Source organism: Symphalangus syndactylus, chromosome 17 (assembly GCF_028878055.3).
Source record: "Symphalangus syndactylus isolate Jambi chromosome 17, NHGRI_mSymSyn1-v2.1_pri, whole genome shotgun sequence".
Taxonomy (NCBI): Eukaryota; Metazoa; Chordata; class Mammalia; order Primates; family Hylobatidae; genus Symphalangus; species Symphalangus syndactylus.
Window position 1 is genome coordinate 70,564,814 of NC_072439.2, and position 20,248 is coordinate 70,585,061.

Here is a 20,248-nt window from a genome sequence, read left to right on the forward strand (position 1 = left end):
GACTTAGGAAAATACAGAAAGAACAATTTAAGCCTAAAGCAAATAGAATGAAATAATAGAAATTAGGGCACAAATATTTGAAATGACCAATGACATTGCTATACCTTTAAGTAATCTAATCAAGACAAAAAAGAAAAAAATTAACAATATCAGAAATGAAAGAGGGGTCACAACTACTACTGTTCTTATTGACATCAAAAGAATAATGAAAAATACTACAAATAACTCTATGGCCACAAATTTGATAACTTAGATTCAATGGACCAATTTTTTGAAAGGCAAAAACTAAAGAAGAAAGAGATAAGTTCATTCAAGAAGAAAGAGATAATTTTAATAGTCAAAAGAACGCAGAAGGCAACTGAAAGAATTTCCAATGACTAAAGGTGGAACAATTTCAACAATAAAATCACTAGTGTTGAATTATGACCAAACTATAATGTATTCAGACTATAATATACTGAACTGTAATAATGTTATGTAATATACTCATGAATGTTTATCCATGAGTCTATACTGATATAAGACATTATTAAATAAATAAATGGACTAAAAGAGGTAAATTTATCATGCAGATAAATTCTAAATAATTTATGTATATTCTCCACCCTAAATGAAGTGAAGCATAACTTTCCATAACTGAAGTATGAGTTGCTCATAGTGACATCTTTCCAAATAATACAGTATGGAAAGAGGGAATGAAGACAGTAACTTTACAGTGAAGAACCCTTAAAAATATTCCTTCAGCTAGCTGATCAAGATTACCATCAACAATTATGTCATCATGTTGATAGTATGTACCCTTTATATGGTGTGATGAAAAGGGTAACATACTTCTGTGATTGTTCCCAAAAGACTAATCCTCAGTTTAATCATGAGAAAAAACAACAGCCAAATCACAATAGAGTCATTCCACAAGATACCTGATCAGTACTCCTTTAAATGGTCAAGGTCATCAAAACCAAGAAAAGTCAAGAACTGTCACAGCCAAAAGGAGCTAAAAAGACAAGACAGCAAAATGTAACATGGTATCTTGGTTCATCTGTGCTGGTGTAACAAAATATTTATTTCACACAGTTCTGGAAGCTAGTAAGTCCAAGATTAAAGCCACCAGCAGGTTGCATGCTGGGCGAAGACTGCTCTCTGCTTCCAAGATGGCACCTTGTTGCTGCACTCTCTGGGGGAAAGGAATGCCCTGTTCTTAGAATAGCAAAAGAGCCAAAAGAGCCTAAACTACTTGCCTGCAGCTCTTAAGGCACTAATCCATTCATAAGGGTAAATAATAATGTATCAATATTTGTTCATTAGTCATAACAAATATACCATACTAATGTAAGATGGTAATAATAGGGGAATCTGTGTGTGTATGTGGTTGGGGGGAAATGGGAATTCTCTGTAGTATCTTTGCAATTTTTTTCTTTTCTTTTTTTTTTTTTTTCCCGGAGACAGAGTCTTTCCCTGTCGCCCAGGCTGGAATGGAATGGTGCAATCTCAGCTCACTGCAACCTCTGCCTCCTGGTTCAAGCGATTCTCCTGCCTCAGCCTCCCGAGTAGCTGGGATTATAGGTGCTCGCAGCTACGCCCAGCTAATTTTTTGTATCTTTAGTAGAGACAGGTTTTCACCATGTTGGCCAGGCTCGTCTCAAACTCCTGACCTCATGATCTGCCTGCCTCTGCCTCCCTCTGCCTCCCAAAGTGCTGGGATTACAGGCATGAACCATCGTGCCCAGCCTGCAGTATTTATTTAAATCTAAAACTGTTCTAAAAAAGAAAGTTTATTTTTAAAATAATGACTCTTCAATGCTTGGCAATCTTACTCGATGAAAATTATTTTCCTTTGAACATGGTCACAAGTCAGATGTTATTTACTCAAGTTGTTCTATAAAAGAATAGGGACTGTATTAGCTTCCTAGGGCTGCCATAACAAAGTAACACAAACTGAGTGGCTTAAACACCAGAAATTTATTGTCTCACAGTTCTGGAGGATAGAAGTATGAGATCAAAGTGTTGGCAGGGCTGGTTCTTTCTGAGGGCTGTGAGAAAGAGTCTGTTCCATGCCTCTTGCCTCGCTTCTTGTGGTTCACTGGCAATCTTTGGCATTCCTTGGCTTGTAGATTCATCACCCTGATCACTGTCTTCATCTTCATATGGCATTCTCCCATGTGCATGTCAGTCTGTGTCCAAATTTCCTTTTTATAAAGATACCAGTCACATTGAATTAGGCTGTACCCTTATGACCTTCTTTTAACTTGATCACCTGCAAAGACCCAATTCCCAAATAAAGGTCACAGTCACAGGTAATGGGATAATACTTTCCAAGGTCTTTGGTGGGGAGACATTACTTAATCCATAAGACACAGTCTTTGAATCCAAAATGTCCATTTGTTCATCTAGAAAGTCACCTCACTCACTGAATGCCTCATAGGAGAGTGGTAGTGCTTGGATAGTGCTAATATTTTCTAACAACACCGTAACTTATATTTACTGTGAGTGACCTGGAATTAACTAACTGGGCCTTTTATAAAGCCAATCAGATTTCAGGCTTTACTACATTTGCACTGACACCATCATAACTAAACCTATAGATATAACTTTCAACTACTTTTTAAAGTGCCAAGAATTGCATATGCATATTTTTCTCTTCTTGTCCCTGTTCTACCTCTTCATCTTCCCCACTTTCAACTATATTTAAAAGACAAAGTGTCCAAATATGTTCATGAAGCACAGAAATGAACAATCATGAATAATTTTTTCAAAACATAGTTCAAAGAAATTCGGTCTTCCCAGCCAAGCCCTTTGGAGATACTATGTAGCGGCATCTAGGCACATTCTATAGAGTAGATTATGGACTCCTCAACCAACCAGATTTATAAACTCACTTACGTGGACATTTACCATATTCCCCTCCTGGCCATAAGTACTATAAATAAGTAAAACATGCATGTTAGACAGTATGTTAAATGTTACAAGTGTTTGGGAGAAAAATAGGGCATAGAAATAAATATGAAAGGATGTCAGACTGAAATTTTAGATGGGGTATCCAGGAATGGTCTCGCAGAGAAGATAACTTTGGATTAAAGGACAAAACAGAATAAGGAATTCAGATACATAGCTATCTGCAGGGAGACAACTGATGATGCTCCAGGCAGAGGGAACAACTCAAGTGAAAGCACCAAGAAGGGAACATGCCTGGAATGTCTGAGGCCAAGGTAGCTGGAAAGGAGAGAGTAAGAGGAAAAACATTAATAGATGAAATCAAAGAGATATCAGAGAATCAGATTATTTAGGTGATTGTTTAACATAATGAGTATTTTGGCTTTTACTCTAAGTAAAATTCATTAAGCTATTTTCAAAAGGAACAATAACACAATAATAATTAGGTTTTCTGCGTAGAGAATAGATTATGGGAGACTTCTCTCCAGGCAGAGGCGGAGAGACCAGCTAGAAGCTGGCAAGAGAAAACGGTGGTTTAGACCACAGTGTCAGCAGTGGGAATAGGAAGATGTTGTTAATTTGGGATATAATTTCATGCACAACAAAAAGAATTTGCTGATGCAATGGGTGTAGAGTGTGAGAAAGAGAGAGTTTAAAAGGACACCAAGATTTATGGAATAATCGAATTGTTATTTAACTGAGATGGAAATGACTGCAAAAGAGCTAAAAGTTTATTAGAGAGAAGTAGATATGAGGAGGCAGTTTGGGACATGTTAAATTTGAGATGACTCTTGGATTTTCAAGTGGCTATTCAGGCTCTGGGAGAGTTGAGTCCAGGACACAGAGAAGAGTTCCAGGCTGGAGAAATAAAGTTTTGATCCGTTAGTATACAGATGATATTTCAAACCATGAGACTAGATGAGATGACCTAGAAAATGTGTAGACAAAAAAGAGAAGTGGTCCAAGGATTGAGCCCTGGATATTTTATTATTTCTCTGATGTTCTTTCTTTGTATTTTCTGCAGACTCATCTCCACCTTAACTAACCATGAATGGTTGGCATTGCTCTACTGTATGTCAAAACTTAAAATGCTATAGTAATTGAAAGAGCATGATATTGGTTTATAAAGATATAAATAATCAAATCAATAGGATCAATAACCCATCCACAGACTGATATATATATATATTTATATATAGACAGAGAGAGAAACGTGATTTACAACAATAGTGGTACTATAATATCGGGGATATGGTGGTGTGGTGGTGTTTTTAACAATGTATTGGGAAAACTTACAATGCAGAGAAACAAATGACAGAAGCTTGAACCCTGCTTTACATAATACCCAACATCAATTCCATATGTATTAAAAATTTAAATGTGCAAAGGAAAATAACAAAGCATCTAACAGGTAATATAGTAGAATATAGTCATAATATCTCTACAGGCAAAAAATTTATTAAATGGGAAACAATTATTAACTTTAAGAGAAAGATTGACAAATCAGGTTATATATAAAAACTGGACATTTCTGTTCATTGAAATATACCATTAAAAAAATGAAAAGGGGCTGGATGTGGAGACTCACACCTGTAATCCCAACACTTTGGGAGGCCGAGGTGGGCAGATCACCTGAGGTCAGGAGTTTGAGACCAGCCTGGTCAACATGGCGAAACCCCCTCTCTACTAAAAATACAAAACTTACCCAGGCATGGTGGTGCGTGCTTGCAGTCCCAGCTACACGGAAGGCTGAGGCAGGAGAATTGCTTGAATCTGAGAGGCAGAAGTTTTAGTGAGCTGAGATTGTGCCACTGCACTCCAGCCTGCGAGACGGAGTGAGACTCTGTCTCAGAAAAGTAAATAAATAAATAAATAAAATAAGTGAAAAGGCAAAAATACTAAGAGAGAAAACATACTTTCAACACATATTGCTGGCAAAGAACTTGTTTCCTGATTATATAAAGAACTCCACATGTGAATAACAAGGAGGCAGACAACCCAATAGAAAAAAGGACAAGACAACTGAAAAGGCACTAAACACACACACACATACACACACACACACACACACACACACAGAATGATAGACAAATATCGAGTAAACACACAGAATATAGGAAAAGATATTCAACATCATTAGTTATGAGGAAACTGCAAATTAAAACCACCTATAAAAAAAGCCTAAATTTTAGAATATCAGTAATCAATATTAGGGAGATCGGGTTGTATACTGCTACATCACTTTGGAAAAAATGTGATGTAAAGCTGAAAATACACATAGGTTATGACCTTGTAATTCTACTCTTTAATGTACACCTAAGATAATGCAAAACATTTATGTTAAGATTTATGCATAAAAATGTTCATAGCAGCATTTCTTATCATAGTCAAAACTAAAAACTACTCAATGTCTTTAATAGTAGAATTTTTAAACAACTTGGGGAATATCCATGAGTGCACGGAATAATGTTGAGTGAAAGAAGCCATATACATACATATATATGTGTATATATATACACACACGTATGTATACATATACACACACACATATATACATATATATGTATGTATAGTATGACTCAATTTAAATTTAGTTCAAAAACAGGACAAAAGGAAATATTTAACAATGCCAGCTTAGATGATATAAACAAAAGCAATTACCTACCATTCATAGTAATGGTAACTTTGAGAGGCAATGATTGAGAGGGGACACAAAGGACACTGACAATATTTTATTTGGTAGTCTTGAGGGTTACACAGATGTTTGCTTTCTGACACACAATTGAACTTTCAGAAAAGTAAAAAAGGATAGAATTCAAGAACTGAAAGATAAGATAAAGCAAATCAACTACTGATTTTTGGATTTGCTTTTGTGCTTAAGAAAACTTTAGAAAATGGTAGAGCACTATAACAGAAACAAAAGAGGGACAAAGCAGTATAATTATTTTAGACCAAGGAAAAGGATTAGGGAGAACAAAAAGTTTTCATCTCACTTGACAATCTGATTGACTGGTATTCTGATTGAGTTTGGGACCATTCATGAGCAAAGGGTAAAAGAATTCTGTGTTGAATTATTAATATCTATTAGTAGATATTTGTCATACTTGTCCTAGGTTGCATAGTTCTTAGTAAACAGATTAGCTCCAAATCCCAAAGAAAAGTGAGTTTGGGCAGGGAATGGTTCAATTAAGCCTCGGCTTAAAAAGAAGTCCCACATGCTGGGATATAAATTTAGCCTGCATTTTACCTTCTGAATTAAAATAGGTCGTGCGTATTGTGAGTGTTGGGGGTGTGCTGGTGGTGAAATGGAGTGGAATGTGAGGTAGAGAATGATTTCTCAGAAATAGGAAATCATTAAGTATTTACCCAGCAAAAAGACAGGTAATGTAAAATTGATGTGAAGCACAAAGATTTTTCTTAGCACAGTCTTTTTACATTTGTATTTTATAAGTGCTATTGATTTAAGATTCATTGGGAAAAAACGTGAAAATGTTGAAAATGACACCAACTTGGAACCAAAAGCCTTGGTTTCTAATTTCAGTTATGTCACTAGTTAAATGTGTGAATTTGTGCAAATCACTTTTCTTCTCTGGACCTCTGCTTCTTTACCTGTCAAGTTAGCAATTAGAACAAGCTGGCCTCTGCATTTCCTTCTAGCTCTAATAGACTATAATTCTATGATGGAGACAGTTTGATTAGGTGGAAAAATCATGTGCATCAGTGTCAGGCCTTTGTGACTAAGCCTCTCTGAGCCTCATTTTCTCATCTGTGAAATAGGAGTGATCATATCTACATCATTTGATTGTGAAAGTCAAAAAGAGATGAAATTATCAAGAGCTCAGCCTAGCACCTGGAACTTATTGAGCTTCCCAAAATAGTAAATTGTAATTAGGGCTAAAATATAATTTGCATGAAGCAAACCTATTTCAGATTCCAAGAATTTTCCTTTTTTTCTGATCTCAAAACAATCAGTGTCTTGGTCAACTATTTTGTAATCCATTATCTCTTCCATTTGGGGCATCTCTTTTATTTTTTAAATATTGCCTAAATATAACATTATTAGAAAAGATAACAGTGGCCATTTACCTATCACCAACTATGTGCCAGGCGCTGGGCTGGGTAATTGCATATAATCCTCGTAGCACCAATGTGAGGTAGATATTTCCCTTGCTTCAAAGTTAGGGCCAGTCATATTTTATTAAATATTCCCATAGCACCAAGCACAGCACCTTGAACAAAGTAGACTCTGATTACACATATTTTTGATTGACTGAAACGTCGCAGTGAGTCCCCTCCCTCTCTCTCTAATGTTTGTAGTTATTTGATTTATAAGAAATCTCTGTCCCTGGCTGTGGTCAGCTAGTGAATTTATGTGTGACAAGAAAACCATAGAGTTTGGCAACTGTGCAGTGATAGGTGATGTGTGAATCATTTGGGGGAAGAATAAACATTTTATATTCAGACTTCGAATACCTGGGTCTTATGGTTAGTTAATCATGTCTATGGAATGCATGACTGAGCAGACAGGTTCAAAGGTAGGGGACTTGAAACCACTCCATTGTGTGTTTCCAGATATCATCTTATTGCCCATTGGTAGTATTTTCTATAGTCACTGCTCAAATGTATGAGACAAATACAGTCTAGGGTTTGTTCTTCTTAAAAGAAATTCTATAATGTAGGAAGCAGGGTCCAAACTGGAAGGCCCAGGACATTCTGACCCATCAAGAGGTTAGAATATTCCCCCAATAAGTCACATCTGTCTCATGTGATACAACACAAAACTGCATGGGTTGGCACACAGTGAGAGACTCCTGGGGACACGTCCCTAAAAGTAGCTCCAAGGCAGGAATTAAAAATGGTTTTGGAAGCTTTTGAGCAACTGAGCTAGCAGGACCAGAGCTGGCAGACATCACAACAGGCCATCGTTCCAGCTGCTGCTCCCAATGCGCACCCCCGGTGTCCAGCCCAGGCGGTTCCTCCTCAAGTAATTAATCTTGGCCTCCTTAAGTTACCCCAGGTTCCCAGTGGATGTTTTTCTTCACTTCCCTACGAAATCACTTGAGTCTAGGTGCTGGTGGGGGTGGGGGAGTAGTATAGTAGGCATTGAACAATTCCAGCTTCACCAGTGGGAGAAATGGCCCTGTAAATCCTTTCAAAGGGCGCCCACCAAGTCCTTCAGAAGGAAGGGGCGGCCAGTGACATGAATACGATTATTGTAGTAGAGCAAAATGTGTGACTCGCCAGAATTCTGTGAAACCCAGCAAAAGGGAATGCCACAGTTAACCCATATCCCTGGGGAGCACTAAACCTGAAGCAGACTTATTAATTAGGTCTTCTGAGGGGCACAGAAAAAGGGGAGGAGGCCTTTTAAGTCACAGAGACAGACAGAGCTCCATTCTAACCAATTCCTTTCCATGGGGGCAAGTCCTGTATCTTTTTTTTTTTTTTTTTTTTTCAAACCAAACAGTTTGAGTTACATGTTCACAAGGTCCTGTTGTGCCAAAGAGCATTTTCAAGTAGAACAGAAAAAACGTTTGTAAAATGAATCAGTAGGTGGAGCTCTTTCTTTTTATTTATTTTTCAATCCAAGGTCCCATTATTATTGAGGGACATAAAGCTTCAAAATGAAAAGAAATAGGCATTTTAAAAATGAAAACACATATACAACGTGCTTTCCTAATTGAAATGGTATATTGCGAAATCATTACTGTCACAGAACATTTGCGTTGCGTGCGAATGCTGAAGCAAAGAAAATATATAAACCTAAATTGACTTTAGCAATTTGAAAGTGATAGTGGACATCTGTGTTCAATAAGTTTTTGCTGGTAACTGGTGTTTAATATTTCATGTCAAATCAAGAAGAGTGATAGGAGGTTTCTGAACACAGAGATGGCTGGCATTTTTGCAGCACAGCCTGCCCTTTGTCATACTCACCATAAAGAAACCTGCTGTAGTGAGGGTTGAAACAGAGTGACTCCTTTTTTGGAACTTATGTAAACTTCCAGAATATACTGTCTCTATTTTCTTTTAGAAAGATGTCTATAAGAAAAACAGGTTAAAGGACTTCCAAAGCTCATTATTTATTTAAGGGAAAAAGGGTGTGTGTGTTTTGGGGATAGGGAGCTTTTGGAAGAAATTACAGCAGAATAAATCATCTAGAACAAATCTTACCTTTGTGTTTTCGTCAATCCTGATTCCTTTCTAGTCAGTGTGCAGTGATGTTAAGGAACTTGGTTGCCAATAGAAACATGCCTTCCTAAGTCTCACAACGAGGGCTAGATTGGATTTTAATGTTTATGTAGTTGGGCGGGGTAATGGTGGAGAATGGAGAGTAGGGAGGAAGAACTTTTTAAATAACTCTATAATTTCTTTTTCCACCTCATGTTAAATAGGCAATCTTGACTCTAAATAGAACATTTTGTCTTCGTAACAAATGTGATGAAAGGAAGAACTGCGGGGAGGGGGACAGCATTATTCTTTGAGCTGGCCACAGTATTAGCACTTAGTCCTGAAAAGGGTCATGTTGACCTGATTGTCATGTTAAGTCATGCTGACCTTAACATCCTCATTTAGTTCTCTAACACAGAGGCTGGACTCTTGAATCTGCTTTGAGTATTGTATAATGAACGTAAAATAAGAAGACCGATAGACTTTGAGGTACTATAGATATCAAGAAATAGTTTATGTTTATGTTGATATGAAGAAGTGTATATCTGAGCAAAGGAGTGCCCCCTTCCCTTTCCGATGGTAGGACCAAGAATATGGTCCTAGAATGACCAGAAGAGGACCAAGAATATGGTCCTAGAATGACCAGAAGAGAATAAACAGGTACATGTTCTTTTTCATCTTAAAGTGATTTTTTTTCTAGTGAGAGAAAAGCAAGTTGCTGAAAATATCCAAAAAACTGGAATGATTTGCCTGTGTGCCTAAAGTCATCTACTTAGGTTCAAAAATAGAAAGAAATAGCAAGTTGTGTATTTTACTTTTTAGAGGTGGATCCTTGCTGTCTCCCAGCTGGACATGAGCACCTGGGCTCAAGTGATTCTTCTGCCTCAGCCTCCTGAGTAACTGGCACATGCCACTGCACCAGGCTGATTTTAGCAACTGTTATAGTTTGGATATGTGTACCTGCCCAAATATCATGTTGAATTGTAATCCCCAGTGTTGGAGATGGGTCCTGGTGGGAAGTGATTGGATCATAAGGGTGGTTTTCTCATGCATGGTTTAGTACTATCTCCTTGGTGCTGTTCTCATGATAGTGAGTGAGTTCTCATCAGATCTGGTTGTTTAAGAGAATGTGGCACCTCCCTGCTCGCTCTCTCTCTTGCTCCTGCTCTCACCATGTGATGTGCTAGCTCCTGCTTTATCTTCCACCATGATTGTAAGCTTCCTGAGGCCTCCCCAGTAGCTCAGCAGATGCCAGCATCATGCTTCCTGTAGAGCCTGCAGAGACTTGAGCCAATTAGACCTCCCAGTTTCAGGCATTTCTTTATAACAAAGAAAGAATGGACTAGTACAGCAACATAGGAGGAAATAGAGTAGATGAAAATGGTAACAACACGCTTAGTGATCTGACACAGTCTAATAGTATACTAAGCTAATTTTGCACCCCAAAATATATATCTACAGGCAAACCTTAGGCACATAATAAATCACACTGAGAAGCTCAGCAGATGCCAGCATCGTACCTCCTGTACAGCCTGCAGAGAAGTGAGCCAATTAGACCTCCTTTTATAAATTACCCAATTTCAAGCATTTCTTCATAACAAAGAAAGAATGGACTAGTATAGCAACATAGGAGGAAACAGAGTAGATAAAAAGAGTAAGAATATGCTTAGTGATGTGATAGAATCTAATAGCATACCAAGCTAATTTTGCACCCCAAAATATATATCTACAGGCAAACATTAGGACATAGTAAATCACACTGACAAGTTTTAAAGAAATCCTTTCTTTGCTTCAAAATAGCATTAGCCAATAATATGACATCTTGCGCTATGATTTATGCTTTGCAAAATTATAAAAATTTTGTCACTTGATCATCATAATATCCCTATGAGTGAGTATCAAGGAAGTGCACATATCTTCCTTGTTGAGACACAGGGAAAGAAGTAGTTGAGAAATGAATTGTGCCTAAGATAACATGGAATCTTTGTGGGTATAATTGTCCAAAAAGCCAAGCAGCACGGCCATGGCTAGAGCCAGGGGCCTCATGGCCACAGTTGAATAACCTGTTTCTTTTCTCTTAGAGCAGGAAGCTACCGTTGTCCACCAGACTTGGGCATCCAATGTGCAGCATGCAGGGGACCAAGCTGATCCCCCTGGCAGATGTTAAATCAATAGAAAAATGCAGATAACATACATGGGAAAGTGTAGCCTTCTCTTTCTACAGCTGCCAGGGTGATCTGCCTTGGGGCTTAGTCTGTTTCCCATATATTCCTTAAGTAAAATCCCAGCTATTGTGGTTAGTTAAAAGGGTGAAAGAAAAAAGATGTCATCACTCAAATGTTTCCCATGTAGGGTATGTTTATTAGTCATCAGTCTTATATATCACCGTTCACTGGAAAGGTCCACTTTTACAGTTACCATCAGCCCCTTCGTTTTCTCCAGTCTGCAACTAAGCCTGCACCATTTAATGCCCCCATAAGCGTCCATTTGTGAGCCATTGTAGCTCCTTGCCAAGTCGTGGCACTGAAGTCAGGGGTATAAACAGAATATTACAGCACAACTAGAGAAAATGATTTTTCCAGTGACATATCAAAATGCCCCATCTGCCTCTTTATCTTCAAAGAGAATCCAATGCCTTACTGTACCGTCATTCGGAAAACTGATTCTCGTTTTATTAGGAGCCCACTTTAGCTACCTAACTGCAAATTAGCATCATCTGCTACATGTAAAAAAGATCTGCTTCTCAGCTGTTAGTTACTGTTACTTATTTTATTAATAATCGTTTGTGTTCTTTTCAACTTTAGACATTAACTGTCTTTTAAATAAAAATGAAATGTGTACTTGGCAACTTCTGACTCAAGCATTTGGTTCCCCGTAAATCCTGGAAATGACACAGTGTGCACTTTTCCTCTGGCATACCTCTTCAGAAACCAGAGTTATGCAAAGAAGGACACTTAAGAACTAGGGAGCCCTGTCTCACAAAGCCTCCCCAAGTTCTGGGAAGCAGTGGCATGTTGAAAATGACAGGAACAGAGCTCTTAATCACATAGAATCAAGTGTGTGTGTGTGTGTGTGTGCACGCGTGCATGTGTGTATGTGTGTGGTGAAGCAGGCCAAACAAAGAACCGAGTTTCACTTCCTAACAATCTTAAAAAATAATTTCCTAGATTCCAACATTCTTCACATTTGTATATACTTTCAGGATAATGCATGATTTTTATTCTGATTTTAATAGAATCAGGTTTCTCACCCTCATTGTCTTACTCAAACTTTGTAATTTATGCAATTATACATTTCTCTTCTCTAAAATGCTCTCTGAGCCAATTAAAAAAAATTATTTTAAATTTCACTTTTTCTGACTTCCGCTCTTTATTCCCACCACAGATACAGAGAAAGTGGCCACACTATTAATTAGCCATTGCAAGTGTCAGAGTTCCTTCCCATTAGATTCTCTTAATGATCCATCTGGATAGATAGGAAAGGTGTCATACCCTAATTTACAGAAAAGGAAACATGGGCATAAAATTAAGATTTGCCCATTGCTGGAGCTGTCCATGAGCATCAGGAGTCAGGAATCCTAACTCCTAATAAAATCTGTAATGATAAACAAAGCTACTATACACCAAACAGCGTACCAGGAACTGTCATCAGTGATTGCATTCCTTATCTCCGAATCCTCAAAAAAAGCCTACAGTAGCTATTAGAACTCTCATCTGAAATATGAAAAAGTGGGTTTCAAAAGATCATGAAGCTAGAAAGCAGGAAAACCAGGAAACAAACCTGTCAACCCAATTCCCAAACTTTTGGCATAACCACTTTGCTTTCTAGTCTCCTATTCCTTTCAGTCTGCAATGCTAATGTATTAATTGTACTAGTCATTAGTAATAACGCTGCTGACTTTTTCTTGAGGCGTAGGTATTTTTTATTTTCTGGGATTCTTACAAATATTACTTTGGAGAAATAAGAGCTGATTGTCACTCACAAAGAGCAGGGTCTGGCCATATCACATAGTGAGAGCAGAAAGACAAGGTCATATAAGAACCAGGTTGTAAAATGAGATCAATCAGTACACGATATCTGGTTTAGTGGGATTGTTTGTTGTGTATTCTGTTCCTGACTAAAAAGAATATAGTGAAGTACAGATTCTAATAATGAGGGAATAGACTGATGACTGTCTGATGTGTGTTAAATGCTACTTGTCATGATGACATTATCTACCATCTGCCCTTCACATGGTGAAAGACTAAGGGACTAAGGGTGAGATGGAAGACAGATCTCAAGCTGGGTAAAGACTCTTTGAACTTTTCATCACCATGAATCCTGTCAAAACACCCATCTCATTGTCATTACCTTAAACAAACCTGTTTACTTTTCATTTAATCTGTCAGTGGAGTTTGCCTTTTCTTTTCCGGATCTGATTCCACATCTACAAACTACTGTTCACAGGTGTGATTCCCCAAGTGTCCTTCTTCTACGTAGGGAGAAATAGGATATTATCTTGTTTCTTCACAGCCGATATAAAGAGCATAGCTTCAAAGAAGGCCAAACACCCTTCAAAAACTGCTTTACCATTCCCTTTATTATTTATTTTGACATAGAATAATTTTTTAAATTGTGTTAATTCAGATGTGAAGCCTTAAGTCCGAAGCCAATGCACCTTTAAAGGGTAAAAATGACTTTCTCATTACCAGGGCAATAGGTCTGAGAAAGTGGTAACAAAGTTCTAATGATTTTTAAATATAATGTTTGACAGAATTTCTAAAAGAAAAATTTTGAAAACAGAAAAATCTAATGACATAAGTGCAGGAATGAGTAACTGTCTTATGGCTTTAGAAACATATCATGATATATATTAGCATTTAATGTTGTATTATGTATGCATATCTTTCTCAGGAAGCTGAAAGCTGCTTAAACAAATCAACTTTATTGAAGTATAATTTATACATGATAAAATGTTCCTATGTAACCATCACTGCAAATATATGCAGTTGTCCCTCTATATCTGGGGAACATCTGAAGAAATGGATGTTCTTCAGATACCAAAATCCTCAGATGCTCAATTCCCTTAGACAAAATGGTGTAGGATTTCTGTATAAACTACACACATCTTCTTATACACTTTAAATCATCTCTAGATTACTTATTATGCCCAATGCAATATAAATGTTATGTAAATGGTTGTTAGGCTGTATTTTTATTTGTATTCTTTTACTGTTGTATTGTTATTTAGTTTTTCAATATGCGGTTGGTTGAATCTGTGGATGCAAAACTTACAGGAGGGTTGACTGTATCTGTATACCCTTGTAACTACCACCACAATGAAGATTTAGAACATTTCTATTACCCCAGAATATTTCCTGTGCTCTTCCCAGTAATCGCCACCCTATTCCCAACCACTAATGTGATTTCTATCACTATGCATTAGAATTTCATATAAAATGAATATATAGTATGAAGTCTTTGTTTCTGGTGTGATTTGTTCAGCGTAATGTGTTTCAGAGCTACCCATATTGTTGAATATCAGGAATTTATTCATTATCATTGCATACTATTTATTTCTATGGATTTCCCATAATCACCTATTTGATACTTTGTTTCCAATTATAGAATGAAGTTGCTGTGAAAGAACTTTGTGTGGGTGGACATGTCTGTATTTTTCCTTTTTTGTCCAGTTTTAAAATTATTTTTATATTTTTCTTTGTTTTTAATTTTTGTGGCTACATAGTAGGTATATATATTTATGGGCTACATGAGATGTTTTGATACAGGCAAGCCATGTGAAATAAGCACATCATGGATGGAGAATGGGGTATCCATCCACTTAAGCACTTATCCTTTGTGTTACAGACAATCCAATTACACTCTTTAAGTTATTTTAAAATGTACAATTCAGTTATTATTGACTATAATCACCCCGATGCACTACCAAATTGTATATTTTATTTATTCCTTCTATCTTTTTTGTACCCGTTAACCATCCCCCCCTCCTCCCCAGCCCCCAACTATCCTTCCCTGTATTTTTTCTTTCAGGTAAATTACTAGAGGTGGAAGTGCTGAGTCATGTGCTAAGTGTATACTTAACTTTATATGAAACTATACAAATGTTTTACAAAGGGATGTACAATTTTACATTCCCATAGTTCTCCACATTCACATCCTTGCCACTACCTGTGGTATGTAGCCTTCTCATATTGGCTTCCTTTACTGAGTAATATGCTCTTGAATTTCTTCCATGTATTTTTATAGCTTGATAGCTCATTTCTTTCGGGCACTGGGTATTTATTGTCTGAATGTACCACAATTTATTTGTTGACTTACCTACTGAAAGTGATCTTGGTTGTTTCCAAGTATTGGCAATCATCAGTAAAGCTGCTAAAAACATGTGTGTGAAGGTTTTCGTGTAGATAATATGTTTTCAACTTGTTTGGGTAAATAACAAGGACTGTAATTACTGGATTTTAAGGTAAGAGTATTTTTAGTTTTGTAATTTGAGCTGTTTCTGTCGTGAGTAATGGTATTTCATGCAGTTTAAATTTGTATTTACATGAGAACTAATGCATTTGAACATTTCTTCATGACTTATCACCATTTATATACCTTTGGTAAAACTTTCAAGCCTTTTACTCATTCTAATTGGATTTATATTCTTTTACTATTATATTGTAAAATACATATTATTCTCAGATATATGTACGGTGAAGATTTTCTGCCAGCACCTGTCTTGCCTATTCATTTTCTTCATGGAGACTTTTGAATACTAAAACATTTTAAATTTTGATGAAGTCAGATTTATCAACTTTTTATGTTTGTGCTTTTTGTATTCTAGAAATCTTTGCCTTTTCCAAGGTCACAAAGATTTTCTCTTATGCTTTTTTTTAAAGAAATTTTTATAGCATTGGCTTTTATATTTAAATCTATTGTCCATTTTGAGATAATTTTTACATGTGGCTGAGTTAAAGACTGAGGTTAATTTTTATTTTCCATTTGGATATCCAGTTTTCTGATATCATTTGTTGAAAAGTCCAACCTTTCTCCATTGAATTACTTTGGCACTTTTGTCAAAAATCAATTGACTATGTATGCATCAGTCTATTTTTAGAATCTCCATTTTGTTCTATTGAACTTATTGCCTATTCTTATGCCAAGACCACAGTCTTATTTAAGATAACTTTATAATAAGTAAATCTTAAATTCACATAGTGTAAATTCTCCAACATTGCTGCTCTTTTATAACATTCTGTTGGTATTTCCAGATAGAGCTTTTGACTTTTCATATGAATTTTAGAAAAATAGAAGAAAAACTTCTATTTTTGTAAAAAACCCCTGGGATTTTGATGTACATTGAATTCAATCTACACTTTAATTTCAACGATGTTGAGTCTTTCAACAATCTATGAATATAACGTAATTGCTCCACTCATCTAGTTCTTTCTTTTAAAAAATGTTTTACGTATTTTAGAGTATAGCTTTTACCCACATTTTTAATAGACTTTATTTTTTAGAGCAGTTTAGATTCACAACAAAATCCAGCACAGTTTTCCCACATAACCCCAACCTCCACAGACACATAGCCTCCTCTATTATCAACATTCACCACCATAGTAGTTCATTTGATACAACTGATTAATCTACATTAATACATCATTATAATTGGAAGTCCACAGTTTACATTAGGGTGTATTCTTGATGTTTTACATTCAGTGAGTTTGAACAAATGTTTAGTGACATGTATCCACCATTATAGTGTATAAAATAGATCCGCTGGCCTAAAAATACCCTCTGGTCCACTTATTTATCCCTCCTTCCAGTCTCATTTCTGGTAATCACTAATTTAGCTTTGCCTTTTTCAGAATGTCATATAGTTGTAATCATGTGGTATGTAGCCCTTTCATATTGGCTTCCTTTACTGAGTAATATGCTTTTAAATTTCTTCCATGTATTTTTATGGCTTGATAGCTCATTTCTTTTGGGCACTGAATATTTGTTGTCTGGATTACCACAATTTATTTATTAACTTACCTACTGAACGTGATCTTGGTTGTTTCCAAGTGTTGGCAATTATCAGTATAGCTGCTAAAAACATCTGTGTGGAGTTTTTTGTGTAATGTTTTCAACTTGCTTGAGTAAATAACAAGGACTATAATTACTGAATTTTAAGTTGAGTATTTTTAGTTTTGTAAGAAATCGTTAAACTATCTTCCAAAGTGGCTGTACCACTTTGCAATGAATTTCTGCCAGTGATGAGTGGGTGTTCCTGCTGTTCCACATCCCTGTTTGCATTTGGTATTGTTTGTGTTCTGGATTTGAGCCATTCTAATAGTATGAGCTGGTATATCACTGTTGTTTAATTTACATTTCCCTGTTAACATATTATGTGGAGCATCTTTTTATATGCTCATTTTTCATGTATATGTCCTCTTGGGTTAGGTGTCTGTAAGTCTTTGGCCGATTTTTAAACTGGGTTATTGTTGAGTTTTAAAAGTTCTTTGTATATTTTGGATAATAGTCCTTTACCAAATTTGCCTTTTGCAAGTATTTTCTCCCAGTCTGTGGCTTTTCTTTTCATTCTCTTAACTTTTATAAAGTAAAAATTTTTTATTTTAATGACATTCAGCTTAGCAATTCTTTCTTTTATAGACTGTGTCTTTGCTTTTATATCTGAGAAGCGATCACCTAACCCTAGCTTATCTAGAATTTTCTTCTGTTATCTGCTAGAAGTTTTACCGCTTTGTGTTTTACTTTTAGGTCTGTGATTCATTTCAAGTTACTTTTCATAAAGGGTGTAAGATCTGTGTCTAGCTTAATTTACTGCATGTGGATGTGTGTTTATTTCAACATAATTTTTAAGACTATCTTTTCTCAATTGTATTGCCTTTAATTCTTCATCAAAGGTCATTTGACTATATTTATAGTATGTGGGTCTATTTCTGGGCTCTCCATTATGTTCCACTGATCTATTTTTCTATTATTTTAATAATATAACACTGTCTTGATTACTATGGTTTTATAGGAGGTAGCATCAATCCTTCAACTTTGTTCTCCTTTCATATTGTGTTGGCTATTCTGGGTCTTCTACTTCTCCATCTAAACTTAAGACTCAGTTGGTCAATATCCACAGAATGACTTGCTGGAGTTTAGACTGGGTTTGCACTGAGCCTGTATGTCAAATTGGAAAAAACTGTCACATTGACAATATCATTTTTCTGTTTATAACATTGGAATACCTCCATTAATTTGGTTCTTTGATTTCTTTCATCAGAGTTTTCTAATTTTACTCATGTAGATCTCGTACACACTTTGTTAGATTTATACCTGAGTGTTTTATTTTTTAGAATGCTAATGTAAATGGTATTGCATTTTTGGTTTCAGATTACACTTGTTTATTGCTGAGACATAGAAAAGTGATAGACTTGGCAGGATGCAGTGGCTCACATCTGTAATCCTAGCACTTTGGGAGGCCAAGGTGGGCGGATCGCTTGCATTCAGGAATTTGAGATCAATCTGGGCAACATAGTGAAACCCCATTTCTACAAAAAATACAAAAATTAGCCAAGTGTGGTGGCACGTACCTGTATTCCCAGCTACTCAGGAGGCTAAGTGGGAGGATGGCTTGAGCCCAGGAGGTGGAGGTTGCAGTGAGCTGAGACTGCACCACTGCACTCTGGCCTGGGTGACAGAAGAGTCAGGCCTTGAGAAAAAAAAAAAAAAGAAAGGAAGAAGGAAAGAAGAAAGAAAGAAAGAGAGGAGAGAGAGAGAGAGAAAGAAAGAAAGAAAGAAAGAAAGAAAGAAAGAAAGAAAGAGGCAAAAGACTTTTGTAAATTAATCTTCTATCCTGCAACCTTAATATAATTGCTTATTATTTCTGTGAACTTTTTTATTGGTTAAGTCTCAAATTTTCTACATAGACAATCATGTCATCAAAGACAGTTTGATTTCTTCCCTTCCAATCTGTATACCTTTCATTTCTTTTTCTTGCCTTATTGTATTCCATTGTTATGTTGAAAAGCTGTAGTGAAGGAAGACATTTTTCCTTGTTCTTTATCTTAGTGGGAAAGTTTTGAGTTTTTCATCATTAAATATAATGTTAGCTGTATATTTTTGTAGACATTTTTAATCAAATTGAAGAAATATTTTACCCATATTTTAATAAATTTACTCTTAAATTGTATTAGTCAGGGTTCTCTAGAGGGACAGAACTAATAGGATAGATGTATATATGAAGGGGAGTTTATTAGGAGAATTGACTCACATAATCACAAGCCGAAGTCCCACAATAGGCTGCCTGCAAACTGAGGAGCCAGGAAGCCAGTCCAAGTCCCAAAACCTCAAAAGTAGGAAAGCGGATAGTGCAGCCTTCAGTCTGTAGCCAAAGGCCTGAGACCCCCTGACAAATCACTGGTCTAAGTCCAAGAGTCCAAAAGCTGAAGAACTTGGAGTCTGATGTTCGAGGGTAGAAAGCACCCAGTCTGGGAGAAAGATGGAGGCCAGAAGACTTAGCTAGTCCAGTCTTTCCACATTCTTCTGCCTGCCTTTATTCTGCCCACACTGGCAGTTGATTAGATGGTCCCCACCCAGATTAAGGGTGGGTCTGCTTTTCCTAGTCCACTGACTCAAATGTTAATCTCCTTTGGCAACACCTTCACAGACACACCCAGGAACAACACTTTGCATCCTTCAATCCAATCAACTTAACACTCAATATTAACCATCATATAAATACTTTATGTTTTTGATGCTATTGTAAGCGCTATTTAATTTCAATTTTTATTTGTTTTTGCAAGTATGTAGAAATGAAATGAATTGTATAATTAATCTTAAATTCTGAGTATTGCTAAACTCTCTTACTAGTTCAAGTAACACGAGCAAGTAATTTTGTGGATTCTTTACGAATTTCTAAGTTTTCAAATATTCCAATAAAAAGGTTTATTTTCAGTCTGAGTGTCTTTTATTTTTTTTTTCTTGCCTTACTTAAGTGGCTGGGGCTTTTAGTACAATGATGTGTAGATAGTGACTTTTTCCCAATCGTAGGTAGAATGGTATTAGTCTTTCATCCATGCATATAATGATAGATGTAGATTTGTCTTAAGTGCCTTTTATTGGGCTGAGAAAGTTCCCATTTACTCTTATGTGTGGTGCTTTTAATTATGAA